General features: G+C 34.7%; 1 non-coding gene across 1 annotated transcript; it reads left to right on the top strand.

Moving 5' to 3' along the window:
- The first annotated feature begins 4,472 nt into the window (after positions 1 to 4,472).
- Positions 4,473 to 4,579, top strand: LOC115515084. Its single transcript, XR_003969150.1, has one exon. It is a non-coding gene; the product is annotated as a U6 spliceosomal RNA (small nuclear RNA).
- Positions 4,580 to 19,288: the final 14,709 nt, after the last annotated feature.

The raw sequence follows: 19,288 nt of genomic DNA on the forward strand, positions 1-19,288 counted from the left end.
AGAGTATATAGATAACTTGAACAACTCAAATTTAGGAAAAATAAAACCAATTTTTAAAATGTAGGTGAAAGACTTGAAAGAATATTCCACTAAAAAAGATATGGGCGGAAAACAATCACATGAAAAGACTTTTCAATATCACCACTAGAGAAATACAAATTGAAACCACAATAAGATACTAAATCACACACAGAATAATATTTGAGGTTAAAAAGACTAAGTATATTAAGTATTGGTGAGGATGTGAAGCCAATAGAAATTTCACTTTTGGCTGTTTGGAATGTATCATACAATTACTTTGGAAAGCACTTTTGTAGTACCTTAAAAAGTGAAATATAAGGCTACCCTATGACCAATGCATTCTGCTTCTAGGTATTATTTACCCAGATAAATGTATATTCAGAGAGAATTTTACATAGTGTTCATTGCAGCTATACTTATAATAGCCCCAAACTGGAAGCATCTCAAATATCCGTCAACAGGTAAATGGATAAAAAAGCTACACAAAGTGATATAGCTACACAAAGGAATATTACTCATCAATACAAAGGAATACATTATTGTTAGTGTAACATAGATAATCTCAAAATAATTAGGCTAAATAAGTAAAGCCAGACAGAAGAGTATACGCCTCATGGTCCCATATATATGGAATTCTAGAAAGCCCCAACAGATTTATTGTGACAGAAAGCAGCTCAGCAGTTGCCTGGAGCAAGGAGTGTAGATAAGGAGGGGAATAAGACGAGGAGTACAAGGGGTAGAAGGAACTTTTGTGTGGTTTGTTCATTATCATGGGTTTTTTTTCTGTAATTTTGGGGATTACACATATGTCAACACTTACTAAATTTTACATGTTATATGGGCAGCTTATATTCTATAAGTATGTGCAGTTTATTCTATGTCAATTATCTCATATTAAAGTTATCTATAAGTAAGGAAAGAAAGAACATTTTCTGTTTGTACTTTTTAGTTTCCTTATAAAGAATGGACTGAAAGGGGGAAGGAATGGAAGGAATGGGAGAGGTTAGAAAGCTTCTGAACCTTGGGAATGTGGCAGAAGTTATTGATTGCAAAGGCATATACAGAATTGAGAGATATTTAAGAGGTAAAATATATAGCCCTCAATGCCAGATTGGATATAAAGAGGTGAGGGAAAAGAAGAGAGAAGACGGAAGCAGGACTCCTAGGTTTTTGTCTTGTTCAACTATTAATGGAGATTCCTTTACATGCTATAGGGAAACTTGGAGCAGAACCAGGTTTATAGGAAGAAACCGTTCAGTTCAACTTTAGCAACGCTGAGTTTGAGGGGTTTTATAAACTTTACAATTCCAAGGGAATACAATTTTTGACCTATGAGAGTGGTTTGGAGGTAAAATTTTGGGAGTCATGAAACAGCTGATGGTAAACAAAGCTTTAAAAATATTAAGGAGGGGCTCCTGGGTGGTTCAGTCAGTTAAGTGTCAACTCAGCTCCTGTCATGACTTGCAGTTTGTAAGTTCGAGCCTTGCACTGAGCTGTCAGCACAGAGCCTGCCTTGGATTCTGTGTCTCCCTCTCTCTCTGCCCCTCCCCCACTTGTGCTCTGTCTCTTTCTCTCTCTCAAGAATAAACAAACATTAAAAAAATAATTTAAAAAAATGTTAAGGAGCAAGAAGTAAATGGAGAAATATTTTTTGAAAAGACAAGAAACCTCGGAAAGAGACTTGGCAAAACCTTATCTATGAAAATGAATGGACAAGGAGACTAAAAGGAATCTCTAGGGTATTACAGGGACCATAATTCACATTTGTGCTCAATTAATAATGACACTTCCCATATCTCTTTGTTGCAGTCCACCACCCCTCCCTACAAGTTGTAGAGAGCTAATGATATCATCTTTCCTCAAAAGTAGAATTAGTGACTGTTGATGAATAATTTCAGAGTCTCCTTACAACCAAAGGGTTACCATTAACTATAATTTCAAATTAGATATACAGCCCTTTTAGATAAAGTCTTTAGACCATCTGTTATATTAGAAATATATATATATATATATATATATATTTATATTTCCTGGGAAAATTCACTTTTCAACACAACAATTATTTACATCTGCATTGAATAAATCAAAAACTATATTAACTTTAGAGAAGCATTTTGAGAAGGAGAAAAGAGAAGAAACCACCATGAAAAAGTAAAATAAAAAGGAGTGAAATCAGGATGATTCACATTGCCGTATACCTAGATGTGCACCTAATAATCTGACTCTTCAAAGACTCTGTAAAAGGTGTCATATAGATGTAGATACCTAATAATGAATGACTCATAATTACCAGCAGTTTTAAATATCACCACTACCGAAGAGGATCCGAGACAAAAATTCTACAATTTGTTTACAGGAAGCAAAAACTTGCATACATGCTTCACTACGGTGAGCATTTCTCACAATCACTTTTATTATTGGAGAGATCTAAAATCTAGAAGAGAAACGAATATGTATTGATCCGTCACTAATATTCCAAATGCTCCAAATGGTTTACTTGTATTGATCCATTTAGTATTCACCAGAGCCCATTGTACTTTTTTTGGTTAAGACAATGGGATACACAAGGTTGAAAAATCAAGCCCAAGATTATACACCTAGGTAAAGAAGGAGACTAGATTTTTTTAATGTTTATTTATTTCTGAGAGAGAGCGAGCAAGCATGAGCACAGGAGGGGTAGAGAGAGAGGGAGACACAGAATCTGAAGCAGGCTCCAGGCTCTGAGCTGTCAGCACAGAGCCCGACACGGGGCTTGAACTCACAGACTGCAAGATCATGACCTGAGCCGAAGTCAGATGCTTAACCAGCTGAGCCACCCAGTGCCCTGAAGATTGAAACCTAAGCAGTCTGGCTCCAGAGCTTGCCCACTTTGCTGCTCTACCATGCAGTTTCTTATTACACAAAATGTCTCACTCCTACCGAATCATTGGTCATAGCTCAGCCCTCTGGAGCAGAACAACACAAGTGTGTTCTCCCTCAGGGCTTTTCAGATGTTTGATTCTGACTCTCAGTTATTCTCTTGATTGTCTCCTTTTCAGAATTGATAGCTCCAGGTCCTTCATACTTATTCATACATCCTGGATTCCAGATCACCATTGAAATGTAACCTGTTGTATTCAAACAATGTGCCTTGAATCTAAATCAAGCCTCCATATTTGGCTACCCTCTCCAAAATAGTGAAGAACAATTAGTTTTATTGATCTAGTGAATGTCCTTTTATTAAAGCAATCTCAAAATCACATGTGGGTTTTGATGAGTTCTGTCTCAATATTTGCTCCAGTAGAATTTGTGGTCGTTAAAATCTCCTGGCCACATTAATGTGGACACTGAAGGCAGACCACCACAGTCATCTGAGAAGCTGTTTGTATTTTAATCTAAATGCAAGCCTTAATTTTTATACCTGGTAAATCCCATCACATTATCATTTACCCAGTATTTGAAAATACTATCTTTTAAAAGGATACTAGTGTTCCTTTCCACTTTATTTCAATTCTATATTTTAATATTATTCTTTTTACATCTCCATTCATGTAACTGACACTATTATTAGAGAGGACAAAGTCAAATGGCATTTTCATAGACCCACTGCAATTATCAATATCTTTTCCTAATATCTTTCTTGCAGTATATATTTAAATACGGGGAATATTCAATTTTACATAATAAAGTCTTTAATATGAATTTTTGTTGATAAAGGAGTTCTGTGGCCACAGTGTGCAAGGAAATCAGCATTTTCTTAAAACATCTGAAATCTTACAGTAATATGGATATATTGTTAATAAACGACTATATCTTGTGGAAGTTTTCTTTATATAATTTTGAAATGTATTAGTTTGTATTATCACCTAACAACTTGTGTGTTTATATTTCGGTTTTCCACTTTTAAAGTGAAACTCAAAAATATTGCGTCAAACTAACTACTTGGCATAAGGGCATGTTTTACAATTGCATTTAAGCTTTTCTTAAAAAGATTACATCAGATGGCTTTGAATGAAGAGAGTTAAGGGTATAAATGATTCCAGGTTTCTCTTGGATTCTGGCTTCCATCACTAAGTTTCACCTTGTTCCTCTTCTCTCCTCTAAACTCCCTTATTTATAACTAGCCAATTGATTATATAGTTGTCCTCTCTAAGACCTTTTTGTAACACTGTTCCAGAGCCTTCTCCAGTTTGAATAAATGTTCTTGGTGCTACGCAGCCTTTTCTCATCAGTATGGAAACTCAATGACCAACTATGACAGAGAAAACTCAAAAGACATAAAAGATGGGAAATATTAAATGACAGAGGTGGATTTTCCTGTACTAACAGGGAATCAAATGACTGTCTAGGTACCTGCTTGTGCTTTTCTTCTAGGAAATTCTCTAGCAGTTAGGATAAGCAACTAAATTTATCCAAAGACATATCTAAAAGACATATATGTTAAGATCACCTGTCTTTAAAGATCATATACAGTGCTCACTTTGGCATCACATACACTAAAATTGGAGCGATACAGAGAAGGTTGGCCTGGCTCCTGTGCAAGGATGACATGCACATTTGTGAAACATTCCATATTTTTATCTGTATCTTAGGAGTTCAAGAAGAAGCAGAGAGAGAGAAAGGGGCAAAAGGTTTACTTGAACAAATTATAGCTGAGAACTTCCCTAATCTGGGGAAGGAAGCAGACATCCAAATCCAAGAGGCACAGAGAACTCCCTTCAGATTCAACAAGAATAGGTCTTCACCATGGCATATCATAATGAAACTGGAACAATACAAAGATAAAGAGAGAATTCTGAAAGCAGCTAGGGAAAAATGGGCCTTCACCTACAAGTGTAGACACATAAGGGTAGTAGCAGACCTGTCCACTGAAACTTGGCAGGCCAGAAGGGTGTGGCAAGAAATATTCAATGTGATGAATAGAAAAAATATGCAGCCAAGAATCTTTTATCCAGAAAATTTGTCATTCAGAATAGAAGGAGAGATAAAGTTCTTCCCAAACAAACAGAAACTGAAGGAATTCATCACCACTAAACCAGCCCTGCAAGAGATCCTAAGGGGGATCCTGTGAGTGAAATGTTGCAAGGACCACAAAGTACCAGAGATACCACTACAACCAAGAAACATACAGATATCACAATCACTCTAAACCCATATCTTTCAATAATAACTCTGAATGTAAATGGACTAAATGCTCCAATCAAAAGACACAGGGTATCAGAATGAATAAAAAACAAGATCCATCTGTAAGTTGTCTATAAGAGACTCATTTTAGACCTGAGGAACCTTCAGATTGAAAGTGAGGGGATGGAGAACCATCTATCATGCTACTGGAAGTCAAAAGAAAGCTGGAGTAGCCATACTTATATCACACAAACTAGATTTTAAACTAAAGGCTATAACAAAAGATGAAGAAGGGCATTATATCATAATTACAGGGGTCTATCTATCAAGAAGAGCTAACAATTATAAATGTTGATGCCCCAGACTTGGTACATCCATATATATAAATCAATTAATCACAAACATAAGCAATCTTATTGGTAAGAATACAGTAATTGCAGGGGACGTTAATACTCCACTTATAACAAAGGACAGATCATCTAGGCAGAAAATCCATAAAGAAATAATGGCCTTGAATGATACTCTGGACCAGATGGACTTGAAAGATACATTCAGAACTTTTCACTCAAAAGCAGCAGAATACACATTCCTCTCGAGTATACATAGAACATTCTCCAAGATAGACCACATACTGGGGCACAAAACAGCCCACAATAAATATAAAAGAATTGAAATCATACCATGCATATTTTCATATCACAACGCTATGAAACTTGAAATCAACCACAAGAAAAAATTTGGAAAGCCTCCGGATGCATGGAGGTTAAAGAACATATTACTAGGGAATGAATTAATGGGTCAACCAGGCAATTAAAGAATAAATTAAAAATCTATGGAAGCAAATGAAAAGGAAAACATGACAGTCCAAACCCCTTGGACTGCAACAAAGGCAGCCCTAAGGGGAAGATACATTGCAATCCAGGCCTATCTCAAGAAACAAGAAAAATCTCACACACAAAACCTAACCGCACAACTAATAAAACTAGAAGGAGAACAGAAAAGAAATCCCAAAACCAGAAGAAAATAAATAATAAAGATTAGAGATGAAATAAACAATATAAAATTAAAAAAAAAACAGTAAAACAGATAAATGAATCTAAGAGCTAGTTTTTAAAAAAAAATAAACAAAATTTATAAACTCCTAGCCATACTTCTCAAAAAGAAAAGAGAGAGAATCCAAATAGATAAAATGAAGAATTAAAGAGGAGAGATCACAACCAACACCACAGAAATACGAACAAGTATTAGAGAATACTATGAAAATTATTTGTCAACAAACTGGACAACCTGGAAGAAATGGACAAATTCCTAGAAACCCACACACTACCAAAACTCAAATGGGAAAAAATAAAAAATTTGAACAGACCTATAACCAGTGAATAAATTGAATCAGTTATCAAAAATCTCTGAACAAGTAAGAGTCCTGGGCCAGATAGCTTCCCAGGGGAATTCTACCAAAAATTTAAAGCAGACTTAGTACCTATTCTTCTCAAGCTGTTCCAAAAAATAGAAACGAAAGGAAAGCCTCTGGACTCATTCTATGAAGCCAGCGTTACCTTGATTCCCTAACCACACAGACACCCCACTAAAAAGGAGAATTACAGGCCAATATCCCCGATGAACATGAATGCAAAAATTCTCAACAAGATACTAGCAAATCATATGCAACAGTATACTAAAAGAATTATTCACCATGGTCAAGTAGGATTCATTCCTAGGCTGCAGGGCTACTTCAATATTCACAAATCAATTAATGTGATACCTCCCATTAGTAGAAGAAAAGATAAGAACCATAAGATCCTGCCAATAAATGCAGAAAAAGCATTTGGCAAAATGTAGCATCCTTTCTTAATAAAAACCCTCAAGAAAGTCAGGATAGAAGGAATACACCTTAACATCATAAAAGCCTTATATGAAAAGCCCACAGCTAATGTCAAATGGGGAAAAACAGAGCTTTTCCCCTGCAATCAGGAACATGACATGAAGGTCCACTCTCACCATTGTGAAGAACATAGTGAAGGAAATCCTAGCCTCAGCAATCAGGCAACAAGATGAAATAAAATGGATCCAAATTAGCAAATAAGAAGTCATACTTTCACTTTTTGCAGATGACATGATATTCCACATGGAAAACATGAAAGACTCCACCAAAAAGATGCTAGAACTGATACATAAATTCAGCAAAGTCTCAGGATATAAAATCAATGTAGAGAAGTCGGTTGCATTTCTATACATTAATAATGAAGCAACAGAAAGAGAAATCAAGAAATAGATCCCATTTAGAATTGCACCCAGAACCATAAAATACCTGGGAATAAATCCAACCAAAGATGTGAAAGATCTGTATGCTGAAAACTATAGGAAGTTTATGAAGGAAATTGAAGAAGACACAAAAGAAATGGAAAAACACCCCATGCCTATGGAATCGAAGAATAAATATTGTTAAAATCTCAATACTACCCAAAGCAATACACACATTCAATGCAATCCCAATCAAAATTGCACTGGCATTCTTCTCAAAGCTAGAACAATGCTAAAATTTATCTGGAAACAGAAGAGACCCCAAATAGCCAAAGTAACATTGAAAAAGAAAACCAAAGCAGGAAGCATCACAATCCCAGACTTTAGCCTCTACTATAAAGTTGTAATCATCAAGACAGCATGGTATTGGCACAAAACAGACACATAGACCAGTGGAATAGAATAGAGAACCCAGAATTGGAGCCACAAATGTATGCCCAACTAATCTTTGACAAGCAGGAAAGAATATCCAATGGAAAAGAGACAGTCTCTTTAGTAAAGGGTCCTGGGAGAACTGGACAGAAACATGCAGAAGAATGTAACTGGACTACTTTCTTACACCATACACAAAAATAAACTCAAAATGGATGAAAGACCTAAATGTGAGACAGGAAACCATCAAAACCATCCCCCAGAGGAGAAAACAGGCAACAACCTCTTTGATCTCATCACAGCAACTTCTTGACAGGTATACAAAGGCAAGGGAAATAAAAACAAAAATGAACTATTGGGACCTCATCAAGATTAAAAGCTTCTGCACTGCAAAGGAAATAATCAATAAAACTAAAAGGCAACTGACAGAATGGGAGAAGATATTTATAGATGACATATGAGACAAAGGGTTAGTATCCAAAATATATAAAGAATTTACCAAAGTCAAAACCCCAAAAACAAATAATCCAGTGAAGAAATAGGCAGAAGACATGAATAGACACTTTTCCAAAGAGGACATCCAGATGACCAACAGACACATGTAAAGATGCTTAACATCACTCATCACCAGGGAAATACAAATCAAAACCACATTGAGATACCATCTCACACAAGTCAGAATGGCTAACATTAACAACTCAGGTAACAACAAATGTTGCAAGGATGTGGAGAACGGGGAACCTTATTGTACTGTTGGTGGGGATGCAAATTAGTGCAGCCACTCTGAAAAACAGTGTGGAGGTTCCTCAAAAAATTAAAAATAGAACTACCCTATGACCCAGCAATAGCACTACTAGGGATTTATCCAAAGGATACAAGAGTGCTAATGCATAGGGGCATTTGTATCCCAATGTTTATAGCAGCACTTTCAACAATAGCCAAATTATGGAAAGAGCCTAAATGTCCATCAACTGATGAATGGGTAAAGAAGATGTGATTTATATACACAATGGAATACTACTTGGCAATGAGAAAGAATGAAGTCCTGCCATTTGCAACAATGTGGATGGAAGTGGAGGGTATTATGCTAAGTGAAATAAGTCAGTCAGGGAAAGACAGACGTATGCTTTCACTCATATATGGAACTTGAGAAACTTAACAGAAGATCATGGGAGAAGGGGAAAAATAGTTTCAAACAGAGAGGGAAGCAAACCCAGGAGACTCTTAAATACAGAGAACAAACTCAGGGTTGTTGATGGGCAGTGGGAGAGAGGGGAAAATGGGTGATGGACATTGAGGAGGGCATTTGTTGCAATGAGCACGGGGTGTTGTATGGAAGTGATGAATCACGGGAATCTATCCCCGAAACCAAGAGCACACTATATATACTGTATGTTGGCTAACTTGGCAATAAAGTTTATATATATATATGAAACAAATTATAATATATAAAAATATATAATATATATTTAGTATATATTTATATATAAGTCCCATGATTCATCACTTACATATATATAATATTTATATAAATCAATAAATTTTATATAGATAGATAGATAGATGGATAGATATATAAGAAAACCTTTTAAGCATTTGGGAAACTATCATATCAAGCTCCCGGTGATAAATACAATCTTTCCAAAATTCTAATTTTTGCCTGAAAGCTCAAATTTTACCACTGGCAACAAATACCATCAGTTATTTTTTCTTGAAGTAAAGTTCATCCATTTGTAACAAAGAGCAGCCAAAGACTCAATTCTGAGTAACCATAGCATTTCTGTCAGTTTTACTTTGTTTTATATTTTAAAACATTTTTTAGGTTTATTTTTTTTGAGAGAGAGGTAGAAAGACCAAGTGCAAGCAGGGGAGGGGCAGAGAGAGAGAGAGAGAGAGAGAGAGAGAGAGAGAATCTGAAGCAGGCTCCAGGCTCTGAACTATTAACACAGAGCCCAATGCAGGGCTTGAACCCACAAACTGTGAGATCATGACCTGAGCCGAAGTTGGAGCTTTAGCCAACTGAGCCACCCAGGCGCCCCTGTCAGTTTTACTTTAAATAAAAATGATATTCTGTGACATTCTGTGTGAAATATATATATTTCCTCTTTGATTCCTTCATTGACCCTTTGGTAGTTAGTAACATATGATTTAGCCTACATGTGTTTGTATTTCTTCTAGTTTTTTTCCTATCATCAATTTCTGATTTCATTGCATTATTGTCATAAAATATGCTTGATGTGATTTAAATCTTCTTAAATATATTGAGAATTGTTTCGTGGTTAACATGTAGTCTCTTCTAGAGAATATTCCATGTTCACTTGAAAAGTAAAGAGCATATATATTGATCTTATCTTCAGCATATGAAAAATAAAATATATGGCATTTTGAGAAAAAGCTAAATGCTACAAGAAATACCATTCCACCATTAATCTATAATCAATCTTGAGGTCTGTTAATCAATAGATACACAAGGAGACCTAAGATGAGAAATGAAAAGTTTCTCGTTAATTAACTTGGTAACTTAGGGCTCTTGAGATTCACTTTTTTTCTTTTATATTTGTTTGGGTGTTTGAATTTCTAGCATGTAGATGAAGCTAATAATTTTTATTGTAACATACATATTCTTTTTTGTCTATTATTGGTAGGGCTCTAAGTTTAATGAGGAGATAAAAATAGAAGGTTTTGATAGGATCGGTCTGATAAAAAGCAGTAAAAAATAAGGCCAAGAATAAGGTCCTAAAGTTTAGAAAATTAGATTAATTTTAAGTCTATATAAGATGTGCATGTGTATTTCTCTTAGAGAATGCTCAGATCTCTAGAACACAAACTGTAGATTCTCCCTTAAAACAATGTATAAAAAACACAAGACTGGTACACAGCACAAGTTTATACAGGTGGTTTTAATCCCATCTATCCAATGGATCATTTACCTTCTAATAATTTCCAAACATAATTTATATTGCCCTCTTTACAATTTTGCAGCAAAATTCATGGAAAATCTAGTCTGTTAGATTAAGGCCAATAAAAGTCTAACTGTTGTATGAAATTGAAATAAAAATCATTTTCCTAAATAAAATAAGCCAGAAGAGGAAGACAGTCTCATAGGCTAAAGAAATTCACAAAACTAACAAAATGTCTGTGTGAGGATCCTTTGAGAACCACTGGCTTATAGGGTTACTATGTGAGTCTCCATGTAATACATGAGTGATTTTTAGTTTTATTTGTAAGGCAGAGAAACATACTTTGAAGCCAGTCTTAAGCAGAATTCCTACATGAGAAAGAGTTAAAAGGCAGAGTTCCTCCCTAATGGGAATAAAGGTCTAATCCACCTTTTTGCTCCTTCATTGTGCACAGCTGTATACCCTCCCAATCAACGTTATTGAACAGCATTGATATGCCAACTGGCGATGGTCTGCAAAACGTTGATCACTGTCTGACATGATGCACAGAATTTAAGAGTAATTATTTAGAAATTGTATAGCAATTGAAGAGAGTAACTTTATGCCTGTTAAATCTATTGATAACAAAGTGGGAATTGAATTTTGTGTCTTTTCATTTTTTCTAATTTGTTTTTATTGTATTTTACAAATGCATTGGCCAATGACTGATGGGGAAAAATAGTTTGCCCCTCACCCCCACATAATTGAGACATATCCTCCTGGACAACAGCTGTGGCTGCATTTCAGAAAGAACTTCTAGATAGCTGGGAAGATGTAAAACTGTTGCTGTAGTGGTTTATGCAATTCAAATTTTCTTTATGTCAATGGGGAAACAGATACAATATGTCTCTATGGATGTAGTTCCATTACTGTTAAAAATAAGTCCTAAAAAAAAGTACAGAGGCAAAAGACAACCTGTATTTTCCCATCTCTTTTATATTTGTTGAGGGCTGAAGATTCTCCTCTTTCTCACATGTATCTAGAACTGGCCTTTCCCATCCCCATTTGATGTCTTACTCAGATCTCTGCTCACCAACAAGTTACCATATTCCATAATTAGTCTTCAATACTTACTATCTATGTAATTGGTTGTATATTCAAAACTGGTAAATAGTCAGGTGATTATAAGAAATCAGTAAATATCAAGTTACAAATGACAATGTGTTTACATTTCTATGAGCACTTTCCTTTTTAAAAAAAGAAATCTCAGCATTCTACAGTAGTGTATCTTTATTAGGACAACTTAGTAGGGTCTATAAACAATTAGGAATATGATATTAAGTGCCCTTAAATGACACCATCCTTAAATTCCCCCCATAGGCCTCTTTCCTTTCTCCCTACATTTATGTTTAAATCTGCTTCTTCTTCTCTTTCTGCAAAAAACATACCACCAGTAGTATTAGCAGAGTACTGCAAGGGATGTTCTCATTTTCTTTTCAAATGTAAGTGAGGGCATTAGGAAAGGTGTGCTATGTATATTACAAAGGGAAATTCCAGGATGGTAGTTACTAACAAACTGGTATTTGTAGACTATAACACCAATCCTACATTATGTTGGAATGTCCCTGGGGAGCCAATAACATTTTAGAGTTTGTGGACTCTGAAGAAGTGTGGTGTGTGTGTGTGTGTGTGTGTGTGTGTGTGTGAGAGAGAGAGAGAGAGAGAGAGAGAGAGAGAGAGAGAGAAGGAAGAAGGAGGGAGGAGGGAGGGAGAGGGAGAGAGAAACAAAATGCCAACTCCCAACATTTCACAGCTTTAGGGGATGTTTGGGCCTTTGGGACCCATATATTACATTACATTCATTAAATCCCAGAGGTTAAGAATTCCTTTTCTACACTACTGAAAGGAGGACAACGGCCTTGAGGAGATAATGCTATGGAAAAAGAAATTGTCGTTTATTCAGAATACTTTTAAAATCAATAAACTGTAGATAAGTTGTCATTAATAACATACGCAAAAGACCCACAACCCTCCACAAGGTTTTGTTGCTGAAGAAATTAGGCTATGATAAAAACAACTTTATAAATTGGTACCATTTAGCAGCAGTGATGGTAGGATGGATATAGGTGAATCCGTGTAAGAAAAGATGTGGTTTAGGAACATAGACTTTATGCTTGTAAATTACACCCCCCCTTTTTTTCAATAAAAATAGGAACACCATGAAGAAATCCTTGTGCACTGATTAGCATGTCACTGACTGGATATAGCATCCCACTTTAATAAGCTTTATTGAGAGTGACACAAATAGAGCTCTGGGTAAAATGACATGCTGTATCTTCTAAGCTAGAGATTGAAAAGGAAGAACAAAGGATGGTATAATATAGAATGCTCACAACTTTATTTCTCTGTTTAAAAAGTGTATTATAGTATGGCTTCTGTGAATCCAGTAACCCACTGTTATATATTTTCATTCTATAAAATGCCCCATTGCTTCTGTAAGATCCAGTAAATGATAACAAAATTAAATCACTTCAGATTCCATAGGCCTGGAAGTCTCACACGGAAAAAGTTGCAAACATCTGCTGAAAGGTTAAGTCCCCTTTAAAGACTTACCTGTATATTCAGATATTTCAGAAAGAGATTTGAGAACTCTGTAATGTTTATTATTGTGTATGTGTGTGTGTGTGTGTGTGTGTGTATTTAATATTGGATATTGATATATCAAGCTTAACAGGGTTAGCAGTATGCCAAAAATGGCGCCCAAAGTGAAGGGAACATATTGAGGTAGTGTCCAGGGGGAAAATAATGCATCTCTTCCCTATGGACTTTTCCACAGAAGATTCTATTATTTCCTGATATACTTTAGCTTGATCTCCATTATTTCATCAAAACAAGATGTAAATCATCCAATATTGACAATATGTAATTTAAATTATTACCTGAAGGACAATTATACAAAATTCTAAAGTCCTTCTTCACTGTTATACCTAAAATCCATGCAAAAAATAAACCTTAACAAAATAATATAGGCTATTCAGGTAAGTAGCAAGTATTTCATAGGAGTGCACCCTTCATAACTACCAATTTTTAATTTTCTCATAATAAACCTTAATTCTTTAAATTCTTCCCTTTTAACCTTATACTATTAAGGGTTCACCTTTATTTCCGTGTATCAAATATGTTTCAGTCTCATTAAAAATTATGATCATCTCTTTTTGATCTCTGCATACTGAATTTCTCAAAAGCTTAGTTCTGCCCTACTATCCTTTTTTTATATTCACTTTTTAAAATCTTTTCCAGTTGTATCTGTTACCATATCAATGTCAGTAATTCTATCATGAATATCTCCTGTAAAGATCATTCAGTGAAGCCCAGATTTATACATCTAACCCCACTGGATGGTTTTATTTCACTAGAAAATATATTAACATCAGTATGTGGCAAAGTAAAACTCTGGTAATACTTCCAAAACTTGCTCACCCTTAGCCTCCTCAGTCTCAATGTCACCCTGTCTTTCCAGTGGATTGACCTGTTTCACTTTTATTCTCTTATACCTCCATCTAATCCAACAGGAAATGCTGTTGAAATACCTTAAAAATAGACCCAGAATCATTTCCTACTCTTTACCATTTTTACCATGAACCTTCTAGAGAGTGTCAACAATATCACTTACTTTAGTAACTCTAACAGTTTCCTACATAATCTCTCTGATTTGTTTTTTAACTTTCTTTAATCTATTCCTCATAGAAGAGCCACTGTGTAGATTGTATTTTAACATAAAAGTTGTTTTTTAACATACAAGTTGTATTTTAACATACAAGTCTTTCAACTTAAGGAAAAGGAGTGTTTTACCTAATCCATAGAAACAAACAGAGAAAGTCAACCAATATGGGGAGAGAGGAATATGCTCCAAAAGAAAGAACAAGAAAATAGCTCAGAAAAAGAACTAAATGAAACAGAGATGAGCAATATGCCTGAAAAATAATTTAAAGTAATGATCATAAAAATACTTACTGGGCTGGAGAAAAGAATTCATGAACTCAGTGAGACATTTAGAAAGAGACAGAAAATATTATAAAGAACCATCAGAGTTGAAGATTACAATAACTAAAACAAAAGCACACTAGAGGAAATCAACAGGAGATTAGAGGATGCAGAAGAAGATATCAGTGATCTGGAAGACAGGGTAATGGAAAGCATACAAGCTAAACAACAAAAAGGGAAAAGAATTTAAAAATTGAGGATAGATTAAAAGATCTCTTAGACAACATCAAGTGGACAAACATTTGTATCATAGGGTGCCCCAGAAGAAGAGAGGTGTAGAAAACTTACTTGAAGAAATAATTGAAAACTCGCCTAACCTAGGGAGGGAAATAGACATCCAAATCCAAGAATCACAGAGACTTCCAAACAAGATGAACCAAGAAGATCCACACCATGGCACATAATAATAAAAATGTCAAAGGTTAAAAAAAAAGTCAAAGGTTAAATACAAAGAATCCTAAAAGCAGCAAGAGAGAAAAAAAAGTTACCTGCAAGAGAAACATAAGGTTACCAGCTGATTTTCCAGCAGAAATTTTGCAAGCCAGAAGGGGGTGGCATGATATATTCAAAGTTCTGAAAGAGGAAAAAACCTATAACCAAGAATATTCTACCTACCAAGGTTATCATTCAGATTTGAAGGAGAGATAGAGAGTTCTCCAAACAAACAAAAGACAAAGGAGTTTATCACTACTAAACCATTCTTACAAGAAATTTTGAAGGGACTTCTTTAAGTACAAAAGAAATGGCCATATACATAAGAAAAAATATGAATAACATTTTTAAAAATATAACAACATATACATAAAACATGGAAAAGGGAGTAAGAATGGAAGAGTAGGAAAATAATAAAATAATTTCTATTTTTTTAAGAATGTGTTTGAACGTAAGTGATCATCAAATGAATATGGACTCTATTTACTTATGGTATTATATATGAATGTCATGGTAACCACAAATCCAAAACCTACCTAGAGGCAAAAAAAGAGAGCGTGCACGTGCCAAACAAAAACTATTGATACTCATTGATTGCAAAGAAAGAGAGCAAGAGAAGAAGAAACAAAGAACTCCAAAAACAACCAGAAAACAAATGTAAAAAATCAAGGTAAGTACATACCTATCAAATATTATTCTAAATATAAGTGGTATAGATGCTCTAAACAAAAGACACAGAGTGGTGAAATGAATAAATAAACAAAATCCATCTATGTACTATCTATGAGAGACTCACTTCAGACCTAAAGACAAATACTGACTGAAAGTGAAAACATGGAAAAACATTTGCCATGTAAATAAATGGAAGTGGAAAAAAAATATAGCCAGAGTAGCAATACTTACATCACACAGAAGACTTTAAAACAAAGACACTAACAGGGAGCCTGGGTGGCTCGGTTGGTTAAGCCTCCAACTTCAGCTCAAATCAGGATCTCATAGTTCATGAGTTCAAGCCCTGCATCAGGCTCTGTGCTGACAGTTCAGAGCCTGAAGCCTGCTTTGGATTCTGTGTCTCCCTCTCTCTCTGTCCCTCCCCTGCTCATGCTCTGTCTCTCTTTGTCTCAAAAATAAACACACATCTTAAAAATTAAAAAACAAAATCTAAGACACTAACAAGAGACAAAGAAGGATGTTACATATTGACAAAGAGATCAATCTAACAACAGGATATAATAATTGTAAATGTGAACCCAACACTAGATCACCTAAATACATAAAAAAATATATTAACAGATATAAAGAGAGAAATTGATGATAATATAATATAATATAATATAATATAATATAGTAGGTGACTCTAACACTCCGCTTATCAATGGATAGATCATTCAGACAGAAAATCCATAAGGAAACATGTCTTTGAATGACACATTAAACCAGATAGACATGAAAGATATATATAGGATATTCCATAGAAAAACATTAGCATACACATTGTTTTCCAGTGTACATGGAAAATTCTCCAGAAGAGATCACATATTAGGCCATAAAACAAGCCTCAATACATTTAAGAAGACAGAAATCATACCATGCATCTTTTCTGACCACAACAGTATAAAACTACAAATAAATCACAAGAAAAAAAACTGGAAAAAAACAAACAGATGGAAACTAAACCACATGATACTAAACAACCAATGGGTCAATGAAGCAATGAAAAAAAAAATCCAAAAATACCTGGAGATAAATGAAAATGAAAAAAATGTGGTCACAAATTCCTGGGGCACAGTGAAAGCAGTTCTAAGAAGAAAGTGTATAGCAATACAGGCCTACCACAAGAAATAAGAAAAGACACATAAACAATCTAACCTTATCTAAAAGAACTAGAAAAATAATAAAAAAAGCCTAAAGCTAGTAGAAGAAAATATATAATAAAGATCAGAGGAGAAATAAATGATGTAGAGAATAAAAAAAATGAAAGGAAAAAATCAATTAATCTAAGAGCTGGCTCTTTGAAAAGATAAACAAAATTGACAAACACTTAGCCACACTCATCAAGAGAAAAAAAAAAAAGACCAAAATAAACAAAATCAGAAATGAAAAAGGAAAAGTAACAACTGACACCACAGAATTACAAAGGATTATAAGAGAATACTATGAAAAATTATATGCCAACAAAATGGACAACTTAGGAGATATGGATACATTCTTAGAAACCTACAGTCTTCCAACACTGAACAAGGAAGAAATAGAAAATCTCAGCAGACCGATTACAAGTAATGAAAGTGAATCAGTAATTAAAAACAACCAAAAAATAAAAACCCAAGGTCAGGTGGATTCACAATTCAATTCTACTAGACATTTATAAATTTTTTTTTTCAACGTTTATTTATTTTTGGGACAGAGAGAGACAGAGCATGAACGAGGGAGGGGCAGAGAGAGAGGGAGACACAGAATCGGAAACAGGCTCCAGGCTCTGAGCCATCAGCCCAGAGCCTGACGCGGGGCTCGAACTCACGGACCGCGAGATCGTGACCTGGCTGAAGTCGGATGCTTAACCGACTGTGCCACCCAGGCGCCCCAATTCTACTAGACGTTTAAAGAGGAGTTAATATTTTTTCTCTTCAAATCATTCCAAAAAATAAATGAATAAAAGTTTCCAGAAGCATTCTATGAGGCTAGCATTGCACCAAAGATACCACAAAAAATACCACAGGACAATGTCCTTGATAAACGTAGATGAAGAAATCCAAAATATTAGCAAATCATGTACCCAGAAACCCATAGCATTTCCATACATGAACAATAAAGTCCAGAAAGAGAAATTTAAAAAGCAATACCATTTATAACAGTACCAAAAAGAATAACTAGGAATAAACTTAACCAAAGAGGTGAAAGACTTGTACTCTGAAAACTATAAAACACTCAAAAAAGGGATTGAAGATGACACAAACATATGGAAAGATATTCCATGCTCACGGATTCAAAGAATTTATCAAAATGTCCATATTATCCAAAGTAATCTATAGATTCAATGCAATCCCTATCAAAATACCAGTAGTATTTTTCACAAAACTAGAACAAGGAATACTGAAGTCTATACAGAATCACAGAAGACCCCAAATAGCCACAGCAATCCTGAGAAAGAAGAACAAATCTGGAGGTATTATAATCCCAGATATCAAGATAAGCACAAATCTGTAGTGATCAATAGAGTACGTACTGGTACAAAAACAGACACATAGATCAACAGAACAGGACAGAGGCCTCAGAAATAAACGCACATTTATATGGTCAATTAATCCCTGACAAAAGAAATAAGAATATGCAATAGAAAAACATAGTTTTTTTTTTAAATAAATGGTGTTAAGAAAACGGGATAGCTGTATGTAAAAGGATGAAACTATTTTAACACCATACACAAAAAAAAGCTCAAAATGGACTAAAGATCCACATAAATCCTAGAAGACAACACAGGTAGTAAGTTTTCTGACATTAGCCAAAGCAACATTCTTCCAGGTATGGCTCTAAAAACAATGGAAACAAAAGCAAAACAAAAACAAAAACAAACAAACAAACAAACAAAAAACCCACAAAAAAACAAAACAAAACAAAAAAACTATTGAGATTACATTAAAATAAAAGGCTTTTGCACAGCAAAGGAAGCCATCAAGAAAACAAGAAAATAATATACTGAATGAGTGAAGATAGTTGCAAATGATATATCTGATAATGGGTTAATATTCAAAATATATAATGAGCTCCTACAACTTAACACCAAAAAAAAAAAAACCTGCTTAAAAAATGGGCAGAGAACCTAAATAGAAATTTTTCCCAAAGGAGACAGACAGATAGCCAGCAGATACATGAAAAGATACTCCTCACTGATCATCAGGGAAATGAAAATCAAAACCACAATGATATGAGATATCACCTTACACCTGTTAGAATGGCTAAAACCAAGAAGACAAAAAACAAAAAAGTTGGTGAGGATGTGTAGAAAAATAAATCATCATGCACTGCTGGTGAGAATTCAAGCTGGAGCAGCCACTGTGGAAAAGAGTATGGAGATTCCTCAAAAATCTGAAGTAGAAAAATCAATATAATCTGATAATTCTATTGAAAATTTCTATTCT

Source organism: Lynx canadensis, chromosome B2 (assembly GCF_007474595.2).
Source record: "Lynx canadensis isolate LIC74 chromosome B2, mLynCan4.pri.v2, whole genome shotgun sequence".
NCBI classification, from domain to species: domain Eukaryota; kingdom Metazoa; phylum Chordata; class Mammalia; order Carnivora; family Felidae; genus Lynx; species Lynx canadensis.